The following is a 24,371-nucleotide window of genomic DNA, read 5'->3' on the forward strand; positions in this document are numbered from 1 at the left end:
CAGCTGAAAAGCTGTGTCTTGCACTCTAAGCAAAGAACCTGTCAGCTTGCTTGCTGTCAGCTGTTGCCTGTCTTCAGTAACCCAACTTCAAGCACCTTCAGAAAGCTTAGTTTCCTGATAAGCCATAAACAAATAAACTGTATGTAGGAGACATGGGAAAAGTTGTCAAATTCTTTTGCACATAAGCCATTAATGCCTGCACTTTTGACAACTTAGTGCTTCTTTAGATTCCATGCAGGTTTTCTGCAAAACAATTTATCTAGTGAGTGAGACGAAAGGAAGGAAAAAGTGACTATTCTTAGTTTCTTGAAGAACAAAATGTATATCAAGCAATTTTTCATCTATAAAACTGAAAAGTTTCCAGAAGAAATATAAATAGTTTTTAAGAAGCTAAAGATAATAGAAAGTGCACTAAAATGATTAAATTAGATTAAATAATATATCTTTTAAGGATGAAATTACTGATAAGAACCTAAATATTTAAGTGTCCTGCCTCTATATTTACCAATCCCTTTTGCTTATGCTATTTCTCCTTGGAGCTTTAGGCAATTTAATTTTTCTTACTGACTACTTTAACTCTAATGGGATACAGTGAGTTTTTGGGGCAATATGATTCCATCTTAGGGAGTGTCTGAGACTAGAAGAACTTGCAACCAGCTGAACCCACTGACCTTAAAGTTAAGACCTATGTAGGCAGTTATGCATCTGTAATTATGTCACTCAGGAAAACTAAACATTAAGAGACATTGTCCAGAACCACAGAATCCAGAGCAGTCAGGAGTAAAACCAATGCTTCCTAGATCTAATGCTGATTACTAATTGTATTGCAGGTTGATGTTCAGTATGCTGCATATGAGGTTTAATTAACCTGGTTGGTATTTACAGTTAATATAAAGTGTTTTTGCACAGTGAAGGACTGTACAAGCACTGAATACTGCACAAGTGCTTAGCAGGTGAAACCACAATGCCAGCTGTAACAATACATGCAATACTGTAGATATCAAGCACTTACAGTATACATATTCAGAATGTCACACACGTAGTTAGTCAAGGAAATTATATCTGACTATTGGCATGGGTATAGAAATACATGAAAAATTCTGCCTCTATGCATACAAATAACATCAGCATTAAAAACGTTAATATAACATTTGCTTTAGCAACTTATCCTTGAAAATAATGTCTCCCAAAAAAAAAAAGTGTTTGAAAGACCACGTCTTCATAACACTTCCATGAAGCCTGAATTTTTTATTCTGTCAAATTGATAGAACTGGTGTGGCATGTCTGTGATGTGGAATCATAAGAAGACTATCTAAAGAATATAATTTTGCTAGCCCAGTCTAATCTTTGAGTTATTAGTATCTATTGTAATGGGTCTTGATGAGAACAGTGATCTACTGAAACCATAAACTCATTTTTGTGAAGTTTTGTATCCCAGACAAGTGGTCATAACTTACTGATATTTCTATCTTGGCTGGGTTTGCACTGTCATTGAAAAAAAAGTTATTAGTCACACAGCAATAAATTACTGGGAAAGATATGATGTTTGAAACTTTACTATATGATAAATTGAGCCTGAAAAATCCCTGGATTCCATTTTATGAAAAGGCTTACAGGGACTCACCGAGAGAACTGAATAAATGGAAGACTTAATGGTGAGGATGAGGATGGATTGACAAGGCAATAAATGACTACTGTACTGCTTATTATATGATCTTCCAACTCCCAGCAGTATTTCAGAAGTTTGGTAGAGTATTCACTTAGGTGAGTTAAGATATCTTTAACACATTATAATACAGTTTATATTTTTTCCATGTGGCTATTATGAATTTGCATTTCAGAGTTAATGCTGTCATCTTTAGACTTCATCTTTCAAAGAATGAAACCAAAAAGCTGCTGGTACTGCATCCAGGCCTATTGTTAAACATGGTAGTAAAAAGATGCATAAAGTCAGTCAGAAGCGCATCTTCTCTACAAGGCTGTTTCATGCCATACCAAATTGACATTGTGCATTGAATTAGTAGTGATGGTGTCTGTTGTATTTTTAGAACTTTACACATTCTTAATGAGGGCTTCATTCCTTGAATAAACCTATACCTAGGTAATTGTGGGATTTCTGCAAATATGATCATGAGCCACTCTGATTCATGGCCTTTCCAAAGAAGTGGGAGTTAGTGGGAACTTGCAGCAGTATCAGGGATAGGAGGAACGTGAATGGATATTGTCAGGTTATCAGTTTCTCCTAAATATTTTTTATTATTTGAATGAACACTCGGAAAACTAAAAGATTAATTGCCAGTGTGACAGTCTTTTCTGGAAAAAAAGTCTGTCCCGGCATGCTCACTACTACCTAATAGAACCTTGAACAGACAGATTTTTTGATTCTTATTGACAGCAATTCCAAGGCCTCTTGGAACAGCACATGCTAACTGGAGGCAATAAATTAGTAAATAAAATAAAATTTGATTTTTGCTCTGTAATCCTTCAGAAGACAAGTTAATTGAGATTCAGATATTATTTCTACTGTATTAAATTCATTTTTCATAATAAAGTACTTTTCCTTTGTGCATACCCATGGGTAATTCAGTCTTAAAGGATTGCATAGTGTGCTTTAATATCACCTGCATATGAGTGTTGACTAAAGGAGAGGCATACAAAGAAAGGCCAGATTTAAAAGAATTTTCTTCATTTTGAAAACAAAGCAATGGCAGGCAATTCTTTGTGGATTATTAGTAGCTGGGTGATGAAATGTGATATTCATCAATATAGAAAGCAAGATTGGTATGGCAAGTGTAGGTTTGCAGTACTGAAGCAGTACTATGAAGTGCTTAGAAAGGGGTCTTTGTTTCTCGATTGCTGACGATTATCCGGAAAACTTCCATGAAAACAGTTGGGAAAAATCAAAGTACTTTAGGGGTAAACTGGAACTATGGCATTAATGCAGGGGTTTCACACTGATTCAGAATAGGTTGTACCTCTGTTTTTGTATTCCTTTGAGTCCATACAGATCTGCCAATTATGTCAGAGGAAGTTTGTACAGAGAGACTATAGGCAGAACAAGGCCTCAGTGTAGTAGTTAAATTTATTTGTTTTGTTAGATGTAACTGAATAGATGTAACCTTACATTGTCATTTTAAAGCTACATGAAAATTTGTAGCTTCCTTCTGTAGTTATTGCAAACAGGGAAAGACATCCAGGGAAAATTTATTCAAGTTTCTCAAGTATCTTCTGTTCAAGCTGGATCATAGAATCATAGAAGGGTTTGGATTGGAAGGGACATTAAAGATCATTTAGTTCCAAACCCCCTCCCATGGACAGAAGGTGTCCACCTTTTACTAGATCAGTTTTCTCGAAGTCCCATCCAACCTATCCTTGAATACTTTCAGGAACTGGGTATCCACAGTTTCTCTGGGCAACCTGCTCTGGTGTCACACCACCCTCACAGGAAAGAGCTCATAACTCTAGAGTAGTCCTGAAAGCAAATTCTCCTCTGCTGCTTCAGAACTATGGAATAACTATTCTTCTATATTTTGTCTAAGGAAAGACCTAAAGTGTTTTCTCAAGAGCCTCCAACCTGGGCATTGCATTGCAAGATGATGTAGAGGATCTGTAAAACAATTCTAACCTTTTTTTGCAGTCAGTGGTGAACATTGGAGGTTTTCAGATGAACCTCATATGTGTTTTGGGGCTTCCTTCAGGTAAATAAAAGGAATTGATGGCACTACAGTGGTGTCTGGACTCTCATGTTCTGGAGTATATGTGACTGCAAATGGCTGTACATAAGGTATCGTTGTCCATTTCATGTTTTTTCAGTGAATGCCTCAGTTAAACTAGATTCAGTCTGGAAATCAGAAATCAGACGCCAAGTCCAGTCCTGACTGATGCCACAGGAGTTGGGTAAAGACTGCAATAGGCAAGCTACCAGTGCCAGCCACAGGGCACTGTTCCAAGTCAATCTGGACTCCATTATAGCCTGGGCCTAGGCCCAACAGAAATCTTCCAGACAGAGGGCAAGAATGATTTTGGAGTTTGCAGGGGCTGGGGGTCACCCTCAATAAGCATTGGCTTAATTGGCTCTGGCCACCCCATTTTTGGGAGTAAAGAGTGACAATTCCATACATGAACAATTTTTCCACCTCAAGAGAGCCTTCAGAGGGGAGTTTAATGCTGTGTGTGATAAGTGATGCAAACACCAACAAGTAGATTTTTGGGTCATCTAAGTGCCACTCATGCCTACATTTTACTTTCTGGACTACAGGCACTAGAGCTTTCCCTAGAGACCAGGGTTAAAAGTTCAGACTCCCTGGACGGCTGAAATCTCTGCCCAGAACTCTCAACTCCCACACTGGGCATCATCCCCCCCACCCTTCTCCTTCTCCTCTGCCGGCAAATTTCCAGGTGCCGTCAGGCTCTCTGTCTCTTTCCCTCTGTAGGGGAGAACAAAGGCATCTCCGCTTATTTCCACCCTTCCATCCGCAGGAGCTGGCTTGGTTCCAGTCCTTCAGCCCCCTCGGCCTACCTGGACCAGGCCACATGGCTTCCCCTCTCCCACCCAGCCTGTGGCTGGCAGGGGAGAATCTACACTCTCCATCAAATGGAACCAAAGAGAGTGTTCCCCTGGGAGTTCTTGCTTTTAACCCCCTGTGTTCTCAGAGGCGTGTCCATGCCTTCAGTGGTCACTCCAGGTGCCAATATCCAAACCTGACCACTGATTGGTTTGACTCAACTTCTGGAAAAAAATTCACTTCCATGTCAAACCACGACAGAGGGGGAGAGGTAGTCCACTTCATCTTCTAAGATATATCTTGACAAATGCTTAGTTATCTTATTCTTAAACAACTTCTCCCTTTCCTCTTTGCAGTTTATTTCAGCAGTTCACTATCTTTACCAAAGGAAAAATGTCTTTAAAGTCATTCTTGAATTTTTCTTAGTACCATTACAATCTTCTATTTAGCTATCCTAGCTCTCATTAGCATGAAATTCACTCTGTTTGGCAGCCATACTTAGTTATCAGCTACCTCCTCAATCTTCTCCTCTTTAGACAAAACTATTTAATTTTTTTCAGTCTTCCTGATTTTAGATCACACCATGAACTAAACAAATGACAGGTGAATTTCCAGTCCTCTCATCATTCTGCCAATTCCCTCTTGGACTTTCTTATTTAGAAAGTTTTGATCAAAAAAATGATCCAAATGCTGCAGCTGTCTCAGCATGAAATTTCAAGAATTGCAGATTCCTATTCTTTTAGTATGACCTGCAGACGATACTACTTTTTTTTCACAAGTGTGGCACTGTTGACTCATATTCAGCTGTCATCTGCTGTAATCTCAGACCCTACTCCAAAGTATGTTTCCTAAGCAGTTGTTCTGTATTCTGTTTAAATGGATTGTTCCTGCACAAGTGTACAACTTGACCCTTATCACTCTTTCAATTTTATTTATTATTTCTACTCCATGTGTCCAATTTGTCAAGATTACTTTGAATCCTGTCCTCCACTCCCACTTTCACATTTCTTGCAGATTTCATAAGCATAAACTCTATTTCATAATTCATGTCATGAAGGGAGAGATAAACCCAAACCCAGGTGAAACTTTATGCTAGATATTCTTCTATTTGATTGCTGGTAAAAGATATTATTAAAAAAAAAAAAGCAACAAAAAGTATGATCCTTAAATCTAGATCATATGTTCATAATTAGATTGTGGAAGCATCATTTGAGCTACCTGGAGTCAAAATTCCTAAACATCAGATAGCTCATGTCCAGACTTGAGTATTTTCTATCTGTGTATTCTTGCTTGTAAAAGATTATTAACTCATTTAACACAAGATGTTATTGAAAAGTACATGATAGCCATTGTGCATGTCTTTTGCAAGCTGTTTGCCAATGTCTAGATTATTTATTTATTACAAAATCTGCTGGGAATTTAAGTCAAAATGGTCAGTATATAGTTCATCTCTTATTCTGCTCCTCATTTTAAAAACAGCACAATATTCATTCTTTTTTTCACATTCCAAGTATTTTGCTGCCTTTTCACTTTGTCATTTCTCAGAGAGAAACATTGATGGCTCTGATACTGCTTCAACTATTTCTTTAGGTCCTGTTGAATTTGATTAGACCTAATGAATGTGCATTTGATACAAAACTTTAGTAGCAGCTGGGTGGTGTTGGAGTCAGTGGATTTCAGAAGTTGATACCAGGACGAGTCTGTATTCCTAAGTGAAGACACTACAAAAATGCAATCATGCATTTAGAACATAGTGGAAGAGGTTCAGTTCTGCTGTTTTTGTAAAAACAAAGAAGCATTAAAGCTGTGGCTGCCCTCATAGCCCCTGTGAAATTCTCTTTATTCATAGTGCCATATGCTGGGAAAAGTTACTGGCATGATCAAGGGAATGGAACATCTTTCTAACAGGAGTTTATGGCTGAGGCTTCTTTTTCTTGAAAATATAAATGTGGAAGGAAGACAGGTTGCTGTTGATATTACAGATAACTGTAATATTACAGTTAAAGGACAGTACAGCGGTTTTGTGTTTGTAGGTCACCATGGTTATAGCTAATACTCCTCTTAGGATAGCTGCTTTTGATTAGCCAGAGGTGAAAATTTATGCATTTTACCATCTTGATTGATTGAGACTATAGTTTAGACTGATAACCTTGGCTGAACCTGCAAGCTGTACTAAGTCCATCCACACTCCATGAAAGAAAAGTGAAAAGAAGGAAAAGTGAAAAAAAAAAAAAAAAAGAAAATAAGAAAGAGAATGAGGTAAAGAGTAGAAGATCATTTGAAGTCAGTTCTCCTTACATGAGCCCAGGATAATTACTGTAAGGAATATTTACAACATTTATTATAAGATGTGGATGGCCAAAGAGAAGGGGTCATGTATTCTCTATATTATACAAACTGCAAAGCAGATTAATAATTCTTAGAAAAATAATTATCAGAAAAATTATAAATATTTTCTTTCTAATAAAGATAGAGACAGACAGTTTAACCTGCTGCAACAGCATTGCCAAACAGACAGGAACATCTGTTCTTGCTGGTTTGACAGACAATGGTTTTAAAAGCACCAGGTGCCAGGATTATGTACCACTGAAAGATTCACTTTTCAAGTCTTCAAGTTCTATGCTGGCAAACATCCAGAAGGATCAAACTGAAAGGTAGATTTCCTATGATGTAAGTGGCACACATTTATTTAAACAAAAGATGTGAGATGTTCCAGTGCTGCTATGACAGCAAAGAATTCTATTTCCCTAATTATGGATAAAAGTTTTCTCTCCTGAGTAACTCAACACTGCTGTTGAAAGCAACTTACCCTCACTATGGTAAGACTTGTCATGTTGCACTACTGAATCTCTGGGTAAAGAATAGCCTGCCAAAATTTAGAAAAAAAATGACTGAATAGTTTAAATAGTCATTCAATGTTATTCAGTCTATCTTGATAAACTATTCTCCAAGAATAAGATTATATGCTTGCTAACCAGTAGAAGAACATTTATGTAAAGTCAGAGCTCATTCAACTAATTTGGGATCAGGAACTGAAATTTGCAGTGCATATGGCTAGTGAGGTACTGTTTGGATATATTGTCTGTGTTACTGGTGAGCAATAGAAGGCCACAATTCCTAATTTTACAGTGTTCTGGTTCCCCATAATTTCATTTGATGTAATATAGCTAAGGGCTAGTAATCCAAATTCTCTAGAAAGCAGTACAGAGCAGCTCTCTTACTTGGGGGAAAGACCTTTTTTTCGATCTGCCACTCCTAAAATAATGTCTAGAGGACAGTTTGAAGTACTGTAAGTCTCTGTACCAGCAGATTTTTCTCAAATTAGCAGGCCTTTAGTGGAGTTCTACCTAATTGATTAAATGGCTAGGATAAGTGATTTATGAGAAAAGATTAAAATAACTTTATACATATTGCTTGGTTAAATTACAATTACTCTGCCTTTAATAATGATCTACAGGCATTGTTTGAGAAGCATATGTTCCTTGAATGGAGATGAATTGTTCATTGTTATCCAGGGATTAGAAAACTTCTATATAACTAGAAATATAGCTGCAAGAATTATACAAAACCAATCACCAAGATAATATTTGTGATCCCTTTAGTCACTTAAAATTAAGATTCATGCAAAACCAATTTCCTTGGCAAGCAAGTTCATAGAATATTCATATCAAAGTATTCCTACAAATGGAGCGTACCATTTGTGTGCCTAGATGCCCTCCTTGTATTGGCAGCAGCTAAAAATCAGCATAAAAAACCTTTAGGATTGAAACTCATCCATTGCACAGACAGAAGCAACAGCATATGGCTAGGCAGGCACAGCAAGTAGTCAGCTATGAGTGGATGATATTCAAAATAGTAATCAATAATCACTTAGGGAAGCATCATCTGCAAATGTTAATATTAGCCAAAGAAACTATAGCTAAGGATGGGGAGAAACACAGCAAAACAGCTCGTTTAAGATGTAGAAAATAATTTCCTGAATTTTCTCAGTTGAGGAACTTGTTTGTTTGTCCCTAGACCTTATTGGCTGGTGGCATTCTCCCCAAGCTACTGTTGGAGTTTATTCACCCCACTCTACTGTCTGAAACAGGCTTGTTAAAACCAGTCATCATGCAAGAATACAAAGACAGAGCTCTCTCTCAAACACTGTAATGGTGTCAGGGTTCATTCAAATATGACTGCTGCTCAAATTTATATCTGCTTTCTTTTGGCTTTGTTTTGTGGTGGTTGGATTTTCTTGTTGTCATTGGGGGATTCTTTTTTGTTTGTTTCTTTCTTTGGTGTTTCTTTGGATTGATTCTTTGTTTTAGATAAGTGATGCTAGGAAATGTTTTGTGTAGGTCTTGACATGTGGTTTCCTGGTACAATATTAGGCTGGTGCACTGCAGATTGTTTTCCAAACAAATCTTACTGCTGAAGTAAAGAACAAATGAAAATAAACCATTTTTCCCTCCTGTTTAATATTTTCCCTCCTGTTTTGGTGGTGTCTCAGCCATGAATGACACGGGGTAGAGGGTTGCAGTACAACTACAAAACTTACTCTGGATGGTAATAGACCTTTGGAAGCAGCACTGAGCTTTGTGACCTGTAGACTTTACAGGATGATTAGAGAACATAGGACAAGGAAAGGTCATGAAGGTAGATAAGAGAAGTGTCAGAACATAGTCAGTTCTGTGATTCTTGCAAGAGCATTTATTTGTGCTTGTACACTGAAACTGTTTCCAGTGACATCAGCTGTTATTCACCTGTATGCCCAAAATATCTTGAAAGTGTTTTGACTTATATGGGTGTGTTCCTTATATCTACAGATATATCCATACATGCACCTCACCAACAACATCTGTTATAGAACAAGAATCCCTCTACTAATATTTCTGATTCAGGACTTCTTCATAAAGATTTGATCACATGTTCCTCTTTAAAACCTGTTTTTCTGAAATGGGACAGGAAGATTAAAATGAGAGTGAAATAGCAGAGTCCCTTCCTATTAAAAAGCCTGCCTTTGTATAGTGTAGTAATCATTACTGCCAGACCCAGGGATAACAACTTGGTACCCTATTCAAACCTAATAGAATCTAATAAGATGCAGGATTTTATATCCTTTTCTGAAAACTCTATTAGCCCTGCTTTTATAGACAGACAGTTCAGTGTGAAGTGCTAGAGGAGACAAGACACAGTTACTATGATGTGGTTTCTTGAGTTGTAGGTTCCCTGAATTTTACACTGTGATAAACAGCTACTATGAGATTGAGTGTGTTTTACACTGAGATGGGAAGTTTTTACAGACATGACCATTGTCTTTTTTTAAATGTTTCTGACAGAAGAAAGGAGCTTAATAAGAATGCAGAACAAGAATTTGTACCCACTTCAAAGCTCCTTTATACTGCCAAAGTGGCGATTAGTGGCTTTTGTGCAAATGGCAATCAGACCCATGTGATTTTGAATTGTTTTTTGATGTGTGGAGGACAACTTAGTAGCATTATGCTATGTGGAATGGCTTCTCATAGCTACAGATTCATTATTTGTTTTATGGTTAAATATGGAAAGGAGTGGGGGGTTAACTGTAATTTTATTTAGTTTTTCCTACTGGTTGCCAAGTCTGCAAGGATTTTTGGGGAGAAATGGAAATTATTTCCTTTGGTTAATATGCTGGTTTTGGCTGGAATAGGCATTTTTCTTCATAGTACCTACTACAGGACTGCATTTTTGATTTTTGCTGAAAACAGAACTGACAACACAGGGGTGTTTTAGTTACTGCTGAGCAGGGCTTACACAGAGCTAAGGACTCTTCACTCTCTCACCCCATCCTACGACTGAGGAGGCTGGGGGTGCACAAGGAGTTTGGAGGGCACACAGCTGGGACAGCAGAACCCAATTGACCCAAGGGATACTCAGGACCATATGGTGTTTTTGCTTAGTAATAAAAAGCTGGGTGAAGAAAGAACAGAAGGATGTTTGGGGTGATGGCATTTGTCTTCCTAAGCAACTTTTATGTGTGATGGAGTCCTGCTTTCCTGGAGATAGCTGCACACCATACTTTGCCTATTAAACTGTCTTTATAACAATCCACCAGTTTTCTCACTTTTCTAATCCTGTGCCCCATCCCACTGAGGGAGAATTGAGTCCATGGCTCCTTGGTGTTTAGTTGCCAGCTGGGGTTGAACCATGACAGTTCAAAAGATGAAGAAAAGTTTGGATGTAAAATATCCAACAGTCTCTTATTTATTTTCTGATATGATCTATCTCTGTGAAGCCTTGTCAACCTTTTAAAATGTGTTGTTCAAAACAGTGGGTGAGGGGGATTCTAGCATTTTCTTGTTTGATTTGTTCTACTGCAGATGGTGTCTTCTTTCTTTCCTTGAAAGTTGTTTAGGGCAGGGACGTGAGCTTATTAAATTTAGAGTGTAGTAAGGACTCAGTATCTCAATGAAATTTCAAGGTGATGTAGTAAGTAAATACTTATGACTACAGTATTCTGACTGCTAAAAGAATAATCATTTTGGTGATGTTCCAGGTACAATGCAAAGAAACAAATTAGTAATTGTACTGGAAAGAAAGTCATAATTTGGCTCATAAAGAGTCAACTTGAAGGCTTGTTAGGCCACATGAGAATGAGGAATAATTTGTTATTCTAGGGGAAATGAGATATGAAGTTGTAATTACTGATAATTTATCTGTTGCATTTCAACCTCCTGTAGTTTATTCTGACTAAACCAGGCTTCTTTTCCTAATGCATTAAGTACACAGAGTAAGTAATGTATTCAGGCCAAGGTAAACTCAGGGAGCAAATGCATGTTTACTCTGATTGGCAGTTCAGTTAAATTTTCAGTGACATTTCTGTGTCTTCTGTGAAGGCTTAGAGGATGTCATGCTAATTTCTGGGAGCCTTAGAAACTCCACCACAATGGTTCAGTGCAGTGATAATGTTTTTGCTGGTGGTATCACCTAAACACCTGCTGATGGTTCTAGATCCCAACTACAGTGCCACCACAGCAGAGGGCTGGCTCCTGCTCCAAAGAGCTCAACAGTCAAAGTGTAAGGGTGCAAGAAAGCAGAGACATTTTACAATGATAGAGCCAGAAGATACCTAGGCATGATTTTGAAACTTTGAAGGATAAGGAAGTAGCTTTGATAATCACAGGAAACTCTTTCTAAAAGGAACAGCAGTCATGGAGAAGGTATGAAAATGCTTCTCTGAAAATAAAGTGAGAAATAGTCTTGGACCATCAGGAAAAGGAAACAGAATGTTTGATGCAATAGAGAGAAAGGGCTAGGACACTTTATTAGACCTGGTTGCTTAGAGCTCCATCCAGCCTTGCCTTAAGCATTTCCAGGAATGGGGTATCCACAACTTTTTCCAGGGCCTCACCAGCCTCACACTAAAATATTTCTTCCTGATATCTAATCTAACCTATTCTCTTTTTCAGTTTGAATCTATTTCCCCTTGTCCTGTCACTACGTTCCCCTGTAAAATAGTTTCTCTCCATCTTTCTTGTAGTTCCCTTCAGGTACTGGAAGGCTGCAACTAGGTAACCCCAGAGCCTTCTCTTTTCCAGACTGAACAATGACAACTAGCTCAGTCTTTCCTCATGTGAGAGGTGCTCCATCCCTCTAATCAACTTGGTGGCCTTCCGCTGGACTCACTCCAGCAGGTCCCTGTCCTCCCTCTGCTTGGACCCCAGAGCTGATGCAGCGCTGCAGGTGGGGCCTGAGCAGAGCAGAGGGGCAGAATCCCCTCCCTGGCCCTGCTGCCCACCAGTGGATGCAGGATATCATTGGCTTTCCAGGATGTGAGTGCACATTGCTGGGTCGTGTCCAGCCTCTCATCCACCAGCACACCCAAGTCCTTCTCAGCAGGGCTGCTCTTGATCCATTCATCCCCAGCCTGTGCTGATACACTGGGGTTTGCCCTAACGCAGGTGCAGCACCTTGGCCTTGTTTAAACCACATGAGATTCCCATGAGCCCAGGTTTCAAGCTTCTCTGGGTGGAGCCCTAAGTGGGATTAGGTGTGTACAAGATTCCTCCTGACAGTTATTTTAACTGGTCTTTCTTCCACCATGCTGCACTGGCAATGTTGTCAGAAACCATATGTCAAACCAGCCTGGAGGGAATTTTTCTGACTTCTCATCCTTTTAAGGCTGGGATTTAAAGTAGGAGCTAAGATACAGATTTAACTATTGCAATCATTTTGAGCACTGCTGCAAGCTAAAGTGTCGAAAGAGACAGATAGGTAGATGGATTGATAAAAAAGGCTTCTGAATAGCTTCTAGACTTCTGCTTTTTCCCATGACAGACTCCTGTGAGTGATTGTATGGATTTACATTGCATACAAATTACTCAGGACTTTGGCAGTACATACTTCAATTATTTGCTATCACTTGCAGGATCAATGATTCACATGCACAAGCTTGCATGCAGAACAGTATTTTAAACCATTTAGTAGCAATAAAAAAAATATTAAAAGCAAGAAGAGGAAAAAAAGGTAGAAAATACTGATTAATAGACATAAAGGCAAATCTTAAGTAGAAACTTTTGTTAGCTGTGAGCTTATGCTATGAAGGTAATTTTCCTGTGCACAGAAAATATTTCTTTTCCTATCTTTGTAACTAAATCCTTGAGATGTATTTCAGACTTTAAGGAAAGTCATCCTGACAGAAGGATTATATAAAAATCTGGGGGAAGGGGAGAAAATATATAGGTTTTACTTTGGAGTCATCTAAATGATAAAATGATCATTACAGGGTGTAGTCTGTTTACTAATGATATTTATCTTTATTTTTTTTTAATAATAGATTCATAATTTCAGCACAGAAATAATTGCAGGCATCTCTGAATGTAAATAATATTTTTCCTTGGAAGTTTAAAGAATAAAATCTCAATTGCATAGCTTCATTTCATTTATATGCTGAAGAAATTCATACAGTAATTTAATTGTGGTGAACTTTTAAAAATTGCTGAAATAAATTCATCACATGACTCTTCTTGATTTTCATTCTTTCTGGCTCCTCTAAAGATAGACTGTACCACACATTGCTGCACAGGCAAGAGGTGTGTGAGCATGAGACTAAACTACTCTGGCTAGCTGGAGGCAGTCTGGCTAAGCAGAATAAGGGTCTATTCAGGCTGATTAATACCAGTGAAAAGCAGAGAGATTTGTGCTGCAATGAGTTGTTTGCTAACAGGATTTAGGATTGCAGTCCTGAATTCAGGATTGCTTTGGTGTGTGTGCTCACTCTCTGACCTAAATGACAATGGCTTGGCATAACTAACCATGCTCTCCCCATGGCTTTGCAGTAGTTCAGTATCGCTTTTGCCGTGACAATCTCTGCTGTTTTCTCATCTGAAAAAACAGTTTGATTAAGTTGTATTGGTTTTGTTTGTAAGTGTGTGGGAGTTCCGTGTGTTATCCTGGAGAGGCTGCAAGGAAGATAGGTAAAAGATTGTCTAATGTTATTTTGATTGTAATAAATAATGAAAAAAAGAGCAGAAATTTTTTCTGTTGAAAACAGAAGAAGCAAATTGACAGAATGTTAACAATGTCAGCCACCTGTTGGAATTGCAAAACACTAGGCAAATTTCACACAAAATTATGATCCTGGTTCTGTGATCCATATGTAACTAATAAGTTTAATAGATAAACTATAGCTTTGGAGTAATTAATTTCTTCCTTTTCACACACAGCTGCATACATATGGACAATATGCACAAAAATGATACATTAGTATGCATATTATTTACATTTTAAAAAATGCAACAGAAGATTCACAGAAATGCTTAGTGAAAATGAAGAGCAAGAAGATGTTAAAACCAAATTTCTTCTTTAATGAAATCCTTGAAAATATAATGAAAATTATCTTTCTATAATAGTTTGAAATTACTGAGCAACCTTGGGAGTTCAAGTAGAAAATCAATTTACAGCTCTTGTGGATGAATGCATACAATTCTGCTGGCCACACCAAATAGCTCTGCATACTAAAATGTGTCTTAACTTTAAAGTCTATGAATTGCATTAATTAAATATATATACATACATATATATATATATATATATATATATATATATAAAATGACTTCATGATTTAAACATTGACCTTATGATTTGGATGTAGGCCATAATCTGAGCACCTGTTTAAGAGCATTATAAAAGGTAAATGCAGAATGACATGTTACCAGATGGCATATATATCTCTCTACAGTCTTGCATGTGAAAAATCTGGCAGCCAGAAAATGACAATTTAAAGAAATGATTGAAAGTCTAACGCTTTTTTGAAATTTCCACTCAAGAACTTGATTCATTAAGTCCTTTATTCAGTCAAGGGATGAAGAGCTATCCCTGGGACAAGACTGACCCAAGGTTTTATCTTCTGGTGCATCAGTTCTTAAAAGAATATAAGGGCAGAAACTATAATTCCCTTTCTAAGTGGCCTGTGGAAAACAATTCCTATATGTTACTGGGCTGACAGGATTGACCTATGTGCAATCCCATTCACTTGCAGCTGTGCTTATGTGACTTTCTCTTGAACAAGGGAAAATACTTCCTACAGTAACTTTCAAACAGACTTTTTTTTTTTTGGTTTAATGTGCATTTCTATTACTGGTACAGTTTTGATTTTTTTTAAACCTCTGCTATTATTTTTTTTTTATCAATCAAAACACAGCCCCTGACTTGGAAGGTTTTCTCAAGCTTTTTAAATTTGTGTACAAAATATCCCTATGGACTGTGTTATCCATAAGTTTCAGGCCATGGTGGTGTAGCAAGGCAGTTCTGCAGACTCTTGCATCATATGAACCCAGTCCTTTATTACTGTATTGCTTTAGCAGAGTATCCAAGGCGTCTTTAGCAGAGTATCCAGAGCACCATTTCATATTGTGTAAAGTAGCCAGTTCTCATACAGCAAATGTGTTTTAGTGGTCCTTTAGTACTTTCATCCCATAAAAGAGAAAAAGAGAAGTGAAAATCAAGCCCTTGTTGACTGTCACCTTAAAAAGGCACTGACTTTTCCATGTAATGGTTATTCTTGAGAGGACATTCTGTGATTTTAAAATATTTTTAAACAAATGGCATATTTTTGCTAAACCGGTTTTAGAAAAAATCACCCAAGGCATGCAAGTTGCAGACAATACAAAGTCAAAAGGAATTAAAAAGGTTATTAAAAAGAAGTAAAAGCTGTGTAAGAGAAGAATTCCTTTCCCATGATTGCCTCTTTCAAGTCTATATTTAGCATCCATGGTAAGATATTACTTTGCCTAGAGAAGGTTCAACTGCAATGTGTTGAAGGAAGTACCAGGTGCCATATACACTTGTTCTCACTTCATTTTGTATGTCTAACACCTACCTTAAGATTTTCCTGTATAGCTTGTTCTAAATCAAATATGGTGTCATTTTCTTTTTCTCTTCAATTCCTGCTATACAAAGAAATCCTATTTTTAACAAAACCAATGTTAATTAGGATAATTACTGCCTTTTCCTTTTACCTTGTCTTTTTCATATTTTTACATTTATTTTTACATTTATTCTCATTATCTGAAGCTCCCCTCTAACATGTATGGAGTTATATAATATTATTTTATTAATGTTTTGATTAATTCATTGCTCAGTGTCCACAGCCTTGCTATATGCCTCTGACCTATTGCTGTGTAAGATGCTATGTTAAATATATTGGAATTAATTATCAATTATTGGGATATCAAGAGGTATCATTCTGCCAACAGACTTCTGAGAGACCTGTTTGTATTTGTGCTACCAAGTTACAACCATTGTTTATATAAATGCACACTGTGCAGTTATCAAAGCAATTAACTGCACTGATTTCATGGGGAATATAATGAAATTTAGTGTGAAATCTTAGGTATGTGGATAAGTTCATTTTTTTCTCAAGTGCCCAAGATTCAGCTAGATGATGTGGTGAATCATGTAGTGTACTTTGCAATATCAGTGGTGTTACTTGCAGCCCCTTCTTGTACTTAAATAGGTATAATGTATGAGTTAAGGAGAATTTACTCAACACCTGGACAGATTAAAGGCTAAAAATTCCATCTGTTTGTGCAAGAAATCTTTTCTTATATGTCTTTTATCCCATTTCTCAGCATTTTGTAGTAGAACAAGTCAGGACCAAGGCTTTAGCTGATTTAAATTTAGGGAAGCTTTTTTGATTTATCCGAGTTGCATGGGCTTAGAAAGAGCCAGGAACCTCCCTTAATTAGTATGCAATTTTACTTGATATCTAGGAAATGTGATTCAAATTAAGTTGGAATTTTAAAGCTTCCAGGAGCCCTATGTGACGCAAATTGAAAAACTTCAGTGCCAGTTGTCCTCTTACCATCTGTAAATGACAATTGAGGTGATTTCCTTGCAAAAATAAAGTTGCATTGAAAAATGGGATGCAGGGATGTGTTCATGGCAAAGGGCAAAGTGGAACACTACAGAGGAAAAAATCAGGATCAAGACTGACAAACTCTTCCCTCTTTTCATATGGAAGGTAAATAGAAAGATATATTGCACACAGATGCCTGAAAACTCTGTCTCATGGAGCAGAATTAGGCACACATGAATACTTAAATCAACAGAACTTTTATGTGTGACTAAACCAAACTCATAATGGATATACTATATCAGCTATGTTGCAGCTGTCTCTGGCTATCAAAGCTTCCTTTTTCTGACCTAAGGGAACAATACGTCACTTATAAAATGCAAGATTCAGGAAAAAGGAGCATTCTTTAAAATTTTGGGAATAAAAAACCTCAAACAGCCCCATTCTGGTCACAAAGTGGAATATGATGTCAGGTAATACACAGATCATCTGTTTGTAGATGGCCATCTATTTTCATCCTCTTACATTATGTGGGAGGAAACAGAAGGACCTAAATCTTGTTAAGTATCTTAAGTCTAGCTGATACGTCTTTCTAAGAGCTGTTTTGATTGAAGCAATTAAGGCAGACCTAAGATGGGAGAAGGAAGGATGATGAAAAGTGTAGCTATTTCAACATAATGCAATTTCTGATGTGTACCAAATACATTTGTTCTTAGGAACAATAATGAACTGTGGGAGGGGCCTGGGTACAATACTGTGTCTTTGCATGAGCAAGCAATGCATTTGTATCTGACAACTGAAAGAAGAAGAGTAAAGATGCTTGAAATCTTCATCTCTTATTGTGCAGAGATTGTGCTTCTTCCCCTTTTTCATAGCTGCTTCACCACTAGGCATGGACATACAATGAAGTTTAGGGGCTTTCTGCTTTCTTCCAGTTTGCATCCTGCTGCAGTAGCTGCCAGGGTTGGGCAAGACAGTTTTACCTCATTTCTGCCTCCCCAGGTTGCACTGCATCCTGACTTGTAGCCTGCTGGCTTCAGAGAGATGATGCCTTGGGTAGGCAGGGCTACCAGTTACCTCATGTCTCTCCTGACAGTTCTGTGAAAGAGACTTCTGTGCCACAGTGTTTTAATGGTTCTTTCTGTCAACAAGTAATAGTCATTCTCTTCTATGTAGAACAGAAGTAAATGAAATGAAATTTAAAAGCTCCCAGGCTTAGATGTCAATGAAATTTTCTCAGAACAATTATCTGGCCCATGAATAATCATATCTAGTCTGTTTGACCTGATAACACAATTTAGTTACATCCAATTTGTCTCACTAAGCTCAGGGAGGCAGAAGGGAAAAATAGAAGCTTCTGAATAAGAAAATTAAGGCCAACTGACTATAACCAATGTTTTCTACAAACATGAACACTTCTCATTTTGCCTGTCTAAATCAGTGTAAATGATCCAGAATACTAGCAGGGCTCAGATATTACCTGCATCCAATACTTACAACACAATGTGTGAGTCTTTTGGAAGAGCCAAAACAGGCCAGACAGGAACAAAGTTAGGCTTCTTAAAAGAACACAAAGGAAGAATGCTCAATAGATTTTGAGATTACTTTGAAGGTAGGAGTTGCCTTTGAATGTGCAAGAGTATATGTTAGTAAAATCATAAAAATCTGTCACTTTCATAGTGCTCTTCAGTATTTTCCTCTCTACTTATGTGGTAGTTTCCTACAGTTTTGGCACAGACTGGAGCTATGCGCGTGCAACATTGCTCGGTCTTCTTCAGATTTGGTTTTCTGATATATAAATGTGCTTTTACTTTGTGCTGATATTTTGCTGTAGTAACTAGAATTACATGATCCAGACTGTTATAATCATTTGCTTGGGAAACATCCTCTTATTTCAGTTATTTTTATTGTTGAATTGCACTAAGGGGAAGGACTCTTTATAGGCATATTTGGGAGTAGAAGATCTTGTGCTATGAGATGATAATGGAAGAGAGGGTGGTAATAACAGGTGGCATTCCAACAGTGAGCAAACAAGTTAAAAAAGGAAAAATGTGAGCCCTTTACAGATAAGCAAATTAAAATCCAATGTTTTTCACAGCTTTTGAAAAAGTAATTTTAGCAGTTTGTGTGAAATTTACATACTAATTGTGAAGCAGATTGGCTAATTAATATTAGTTAATAAAGATGCAATTTGACATCCCAATGATTTTTTTTTTTTGGTAATTTACAATATGATCATGTCAAGGAAAAGATGGACAAAAGTGGTTTTAGCTTCCAATCTCAAATTCAGAAATTACTGCCTGGCTTCTAGGTCACACTATAACTTACAAAATATGATATTTCAGATTTCATACATGAAATATGAAGTTGTGTCTGAGAGTGATGAGAATATTTGAATTCCTCTTATTTAAGGGTGCAAACATTGCTGGTCAGTACAGAAAAGCTTGCTCTGATATTATGTTTGAGAAACACACTTGTATGGAACAAGAACTTTATTTTTCTGTATTTGAATGCTCCTTTAAAGAGCATAGAAGACTTCTATCAGCAGCTTTTTATGGGAGTGGCCATAATTACTTCTCACCTTCCTGTAATTTGTTGAGCAAGTATCAATTTTTTTTCCCTCAGATGCCCTACCTTATTGATTGACATACCTGCTTTGAATTAGAACAGTTGATCCACTCCACAGCTGTGAAGTCTTATGCTGCTTTTTTTTTTTTTTTAATGTGAGAATATCTCAGGTACCCCAAGTCAAATATCTTTACCTTTTAAAGATTATACACGTTCGTTTAATGAAAGATATTATCTCTACAGACCTTAATTGACTTCAGTTAACAAATAACACTCTAAATTCTCTTTCTGACACTTTTGTTAGATTGCTCCAGATAAACACTGCTAATACCCTTGACTAGGTTTTCCTTATGTCTATATAATCTCTGAGTTGACTTGGACATTAGGAAAGAATTAATGACAACTGCTTTTTTCTTATAAGGAAGTTTTTCTTAGCAAAATATTCTAGGTGTTTTTGTAGGTCTTGGGTAGGGCCTTGAATATCTCATGCTGCAATATTGTTTTTCTCTGGAGACAGTGATTACTATCCTTTTCATTGACAGAAGACCATGACAGAGAGTCATGTGCCAAAATCTACCAAGCATAAGTCAGGCTACCTTCTGACTCCTTGATTATGATATTTCACCAGGTTGTGAAATATCTTTCTTTACTAATATAGTCAGGTCAAGTTTTGCTGAAAGTACCAAATTCCAGTTGGTTCCAGTTAAAGAGCCTCATTCAAAGAGTTGTAACCATTACAGCTTAGTCATTCATCACAGCACTATACTGGAAATGTTTGAAATGAGCTGAGGAACAGTTTCTGCAGAGAAGAAAGCTATATTAGAAGTGTCATCACAAGTGAAAATGCAGGTGTTGACCAAATACAGATAAGGCTGAAAATAGCATCTACTTATCTATGAAACTGATGACAGAGAGGCTGAACCTCACAGATTTCAAGGCCACTGTGAATCACAGTTGTCATCCAGCCTTGACCACTCACAAAAGCACTCTGCAGAATTTGGAGAGTTGAAGAAAATTATTCTGGAAAAGAATAATGCTCCAACTCCCAATAGCCCAAATTATAATTTCAATTTCTTGGAAAAGATAAGTGCTTTCTTGAGCACCTCTGTAACAGATTCGGTCACAATTCCCTGGAAATTCTTGCAGCCCTTACTTTATTGAGAAAATTAGCTTCCAGCTCTGTAAATGTGCAAAAACACTCCCCATGTTGTGTTTCCTTTGCACCACTTCCAGCTTTATCTGCTTCATCATGGTAATCAGGGTAGATGTAGTTGCCTTCCCTGTGGAAAAATCTTACATTACAAATGATGTCCCTCAATTCACCTTCTTTCCTGCCACTCCCTGTGTTTTCCCCTAGCATCTGACATGCTAATGAGTGACCTTACAAGTCTCCTTGAAGGTAGAAGGAATGTTGAAGCTGCTGTTTGAGGACAAGAGACTGCAGCATTTCTTAGACTAATGGGATCAGAACTTTACCTTCTAAAGTAGTACAGGAGTAGAGTGGGTTCCTTTGTAGGAAGGTGGTGTCATCCTTGCAAAGTTACAAAATCAGGCTCCTTCTTTTCTGGTCCCTGGCTCCACTTTTGAATGGAAAATGGATGGTTCAGGCCTTGCCTTCAGCTCTTCTACAAGAGTGTTGATGAGGAGCTACAGGCTTGATCTGTGGCAGTAAATTGCTCACTTCTGCTACCTGTGTGGCTAGTAGGCTGTGAGAGAGATTAAGGGGAAGGGATGTGGAAATTCAAGAAAAGTTTTCAAGCTAGAATTTTTTTCTCATAGGCATTGAAAGAAGTAGTAGAGAAAGAAAATATTTTCTCTCATTTCTTGTTAGTACACACAAAGCTGACATTGGAAGCTCTTTTGGCGTCTGGCTTTCCCCAATGGCTGTATATGAAATTCTGGTACTTCCCTTAGGTTTTTGTGTCCAGTACACCTTGGGAATTTGGATCCACAGGTACTTGTAAAATATCTAACAATGCAGGATAATCTACATGTGCATTTATAAAATCCAAAGTGTTGAATAAACCTTCTTCCAAGAATGCCAGTCAGAAGGATGTCTTTTAAGGTGCAGGAACTTCTAAAAAGAAAATGTAAATTCACTCCTGTGAAAACTGTGACTACTAGTAATATTACTAGTCTGTAAAACAAGAGCTAAAATTCCTTTATTTTTAATTGTCTAAGAAACCAATGATGATTCAATATGCTTTACTGCATCTCTTTTCAGTTTTCTCTGCAAACAGTGTCTTCAGTCTAAATTAGAAGACTGTTTTCCAATGCAGAGCTAAAAATTTTATACATTACATTATTCTGTCTCTAATTAGCCACACTTTTAACACATTGTCAAAAACATTAAGACAAGAGGCATGATGTTGTTCTAATCCTTTAGAGTATTTTCTTAGGTTGACATGATTTTTTTTTTTTGTGTGTGTTTTTCAAGTCACCAAACAGCTGATATATAAAGGACCTTTGCATGACATCTGTACTGTAATCTGTATTGACTGAAACATTCATGATGGGTTGCTAGGTAGTTCAGCCTTGTCTGTACAGTATCACAGTGATTCTGTGGTGTCTGTGAATAGCAGTAGCAGTTATTAAAAAGTATCAGCTCATTTACACTCACTTTGTATTATGTTAGCCAACAGTCTTTTTTTTTTACCTCACATCATCTCTGGACATCTTATTTCACTGTATTAATTTTTCACTTTAATGTACCTAATTCAAAAGATAACAGGACCAAGGATCTGAAACTAGCTCATTTTGGTTATTTAGGCCCCACCATTTAATTTCATAGACTGAAAAGAAATTATATTTGTTCTCTGATTGGATAAGCATGTCAGCAGTTATCAAATAAACAGTTACAGAAGCAAATCTAGATCCATGAAATTGAAATTTGTTTTGCTATGAACATATACAGAAATTAACTTAAGGTGGGTGAAGAAAAGTGTAGCTGGAGAAAATTTTAAAAATCACCTAAAAATACCCCTCAAAACAAAAAGATCTGTAATTGAAATTTTCACAAGACGGAGATGCTGGTGTTGATGTTCTCAGTTTGCCTAATAGATTTTGGAGTGCAGAGATCCTAGTGTATCCTTATTCAGAGGCTCTGGAGCCTTTGGAGCTAACACTTCTTGATCAATATTTAATACTTTGGTAGGTAAAGAGTGAAAGCCTCATATCACACTGAGCAGTGTGGTCAGAGCAGACACCTTATCGTGATTCTGAATGTGCCTAATGTCACATTGTATCAGAATTATTATTACCGTGATATCCAGCATATTTGTTTTTAGCGACAGGCCTATATAACATGTACACAAAGGAGTACTGAAGTAGAGAAGCCCTAACAAAGTGTGCCAGCCTTTGGCAACTTTAGCTATGGCTTTCTGCCCTGCACTGATCTAACAGCCAGGCATGGCCAAACACAGTGCTGCAAAAAGCAGGGGGAAAGAGGGTGGAATGAAACTGTGGAATGCTTGGATTACTATATCTCAAGGTCACACAATTTCTTTTAAACAACTGACATATTGAAGGTAGTTATCCAATGCATATCAAGAGAAGGGTAAGTGCATTGATTTATTTGATGTTTGTTATAAAAATATCAGCATATTCCTGACACTTTCTCTATCTGACCACCTTTTTATTGTCATTGTTCCATACATGAAGTGTAAATCTGTTCTATTAAGGAGAACTCAAGACAGGATTATTTAGCAGGAGAATCTTAAAAACTTATCAGTCCAGTGACCTTTTGACATGATTATGCCACACAGAACACAACTTGGATTGGGTGTGTATTCTGTTGTGACAAATTGAGGTCTCCCCTGTCTCCTCCTCTCCAGGCTGAACAGACCAAGTGACCTCAGCCACTCCTCATATGGCTTCCCATCATGGCCTTTTTCCATCTTCCTGGCCTTCTAATAGTTTTATCTTTCTTACATTGTGGCAGCCAGAACTGCCCCCAGCACTGGAGGTGAGGCCACCCCAGTGCAGAGCAGGACAATCCCCTCCCTTGCCCTGCTGGCCATGCTGTGCCTGATGCCCCCCAGGACAGGGTTGGCCCTCCTGGCTGCCAGGGCACTGCTGGCTCATGTTCAACTTGTCACAGACCAGGACCCCCAGGTCCCTCTCTGCAGCACTGATCTGCAGCATCTCATTCCCCAGTCTGCACACACAACCACAGTTGCCCTGTTCCAGGTGCAGAAGCTGGCTCTTGTCTTTGTGAAACTTCATGTGGTTGGTGATGCTCAACTCCTAATTTTTCAAGGTGTTTCTTCAGCGTCTCTCAGTCTTCAAGGGAGTCAACAGCTGCTCCCAATTTAGTATCTAAATGCTTCAGCTTCCTTTCTGAGATTGGAAATTCTTCAGAGCAACCCTACCCCAACATTCATTCCTCCTTACTTTCCATGAACCTTCTGTACATCACAGTGACTGTGCAGATTAGGGGGCACAGGTAAATATAGGAATACGAAACAATTAAGATATTTTTGTATCGGTCCATCAATGCTTTCCATATTCTACCACCATGATTCCAAGGATATCCTCATTGTGTGCATAACTGTAGCAATGAGAGCAGTTATGACAGTGAGTGACGTCTAAATTGGGAGTGAGGGAGGTGTGTAGTTCCCCTGTACATGCTCCTGGAGACTTCCAATTAATATTTTCAATTCTGGGGTGAATTTTTCAATTTCATTCAAGAAACTATGTTTCTTGTAGAAATGGAGCAGAGCCTGTCTGAGGTTGCCCTTAGCTAGTGTGCCAGGGAATGATCTAGAACCTGCATGCAGCAAGAGAAGCCTCGATTGCACAAGGACAGGAACTGGAAAAAAAACTGGCCTTCATTCTGTGAGACCATGGATGGAAGTCCAATTTTAGCTTCAGCATCCCAGAAAAATGAGAATCTTTAGAGACAGGTAATTTTAGTTGTGTGGAGTCCTTCCATGTAATTATCCAATAGAGAAAATGTGAAAATCTGTGCCAGCAGTTAGCCTGCT

The sequence above is a fragment of the Vidua chalybeata genome, chromosome 2, assembly GCF_026979565.1.
Source record: "Vidua chalybeata isolate OUT-0048 chromosome 2, bVidCha1 merged haplotype, whole genome shotgun sequence".
Taxonomy (NCBI): domain Eukaryota; kingdom Metazoa; phylum Chordata; class Aves; order Passeriformes; family Viduidae; genus Vidua; species Vidua chalybeata.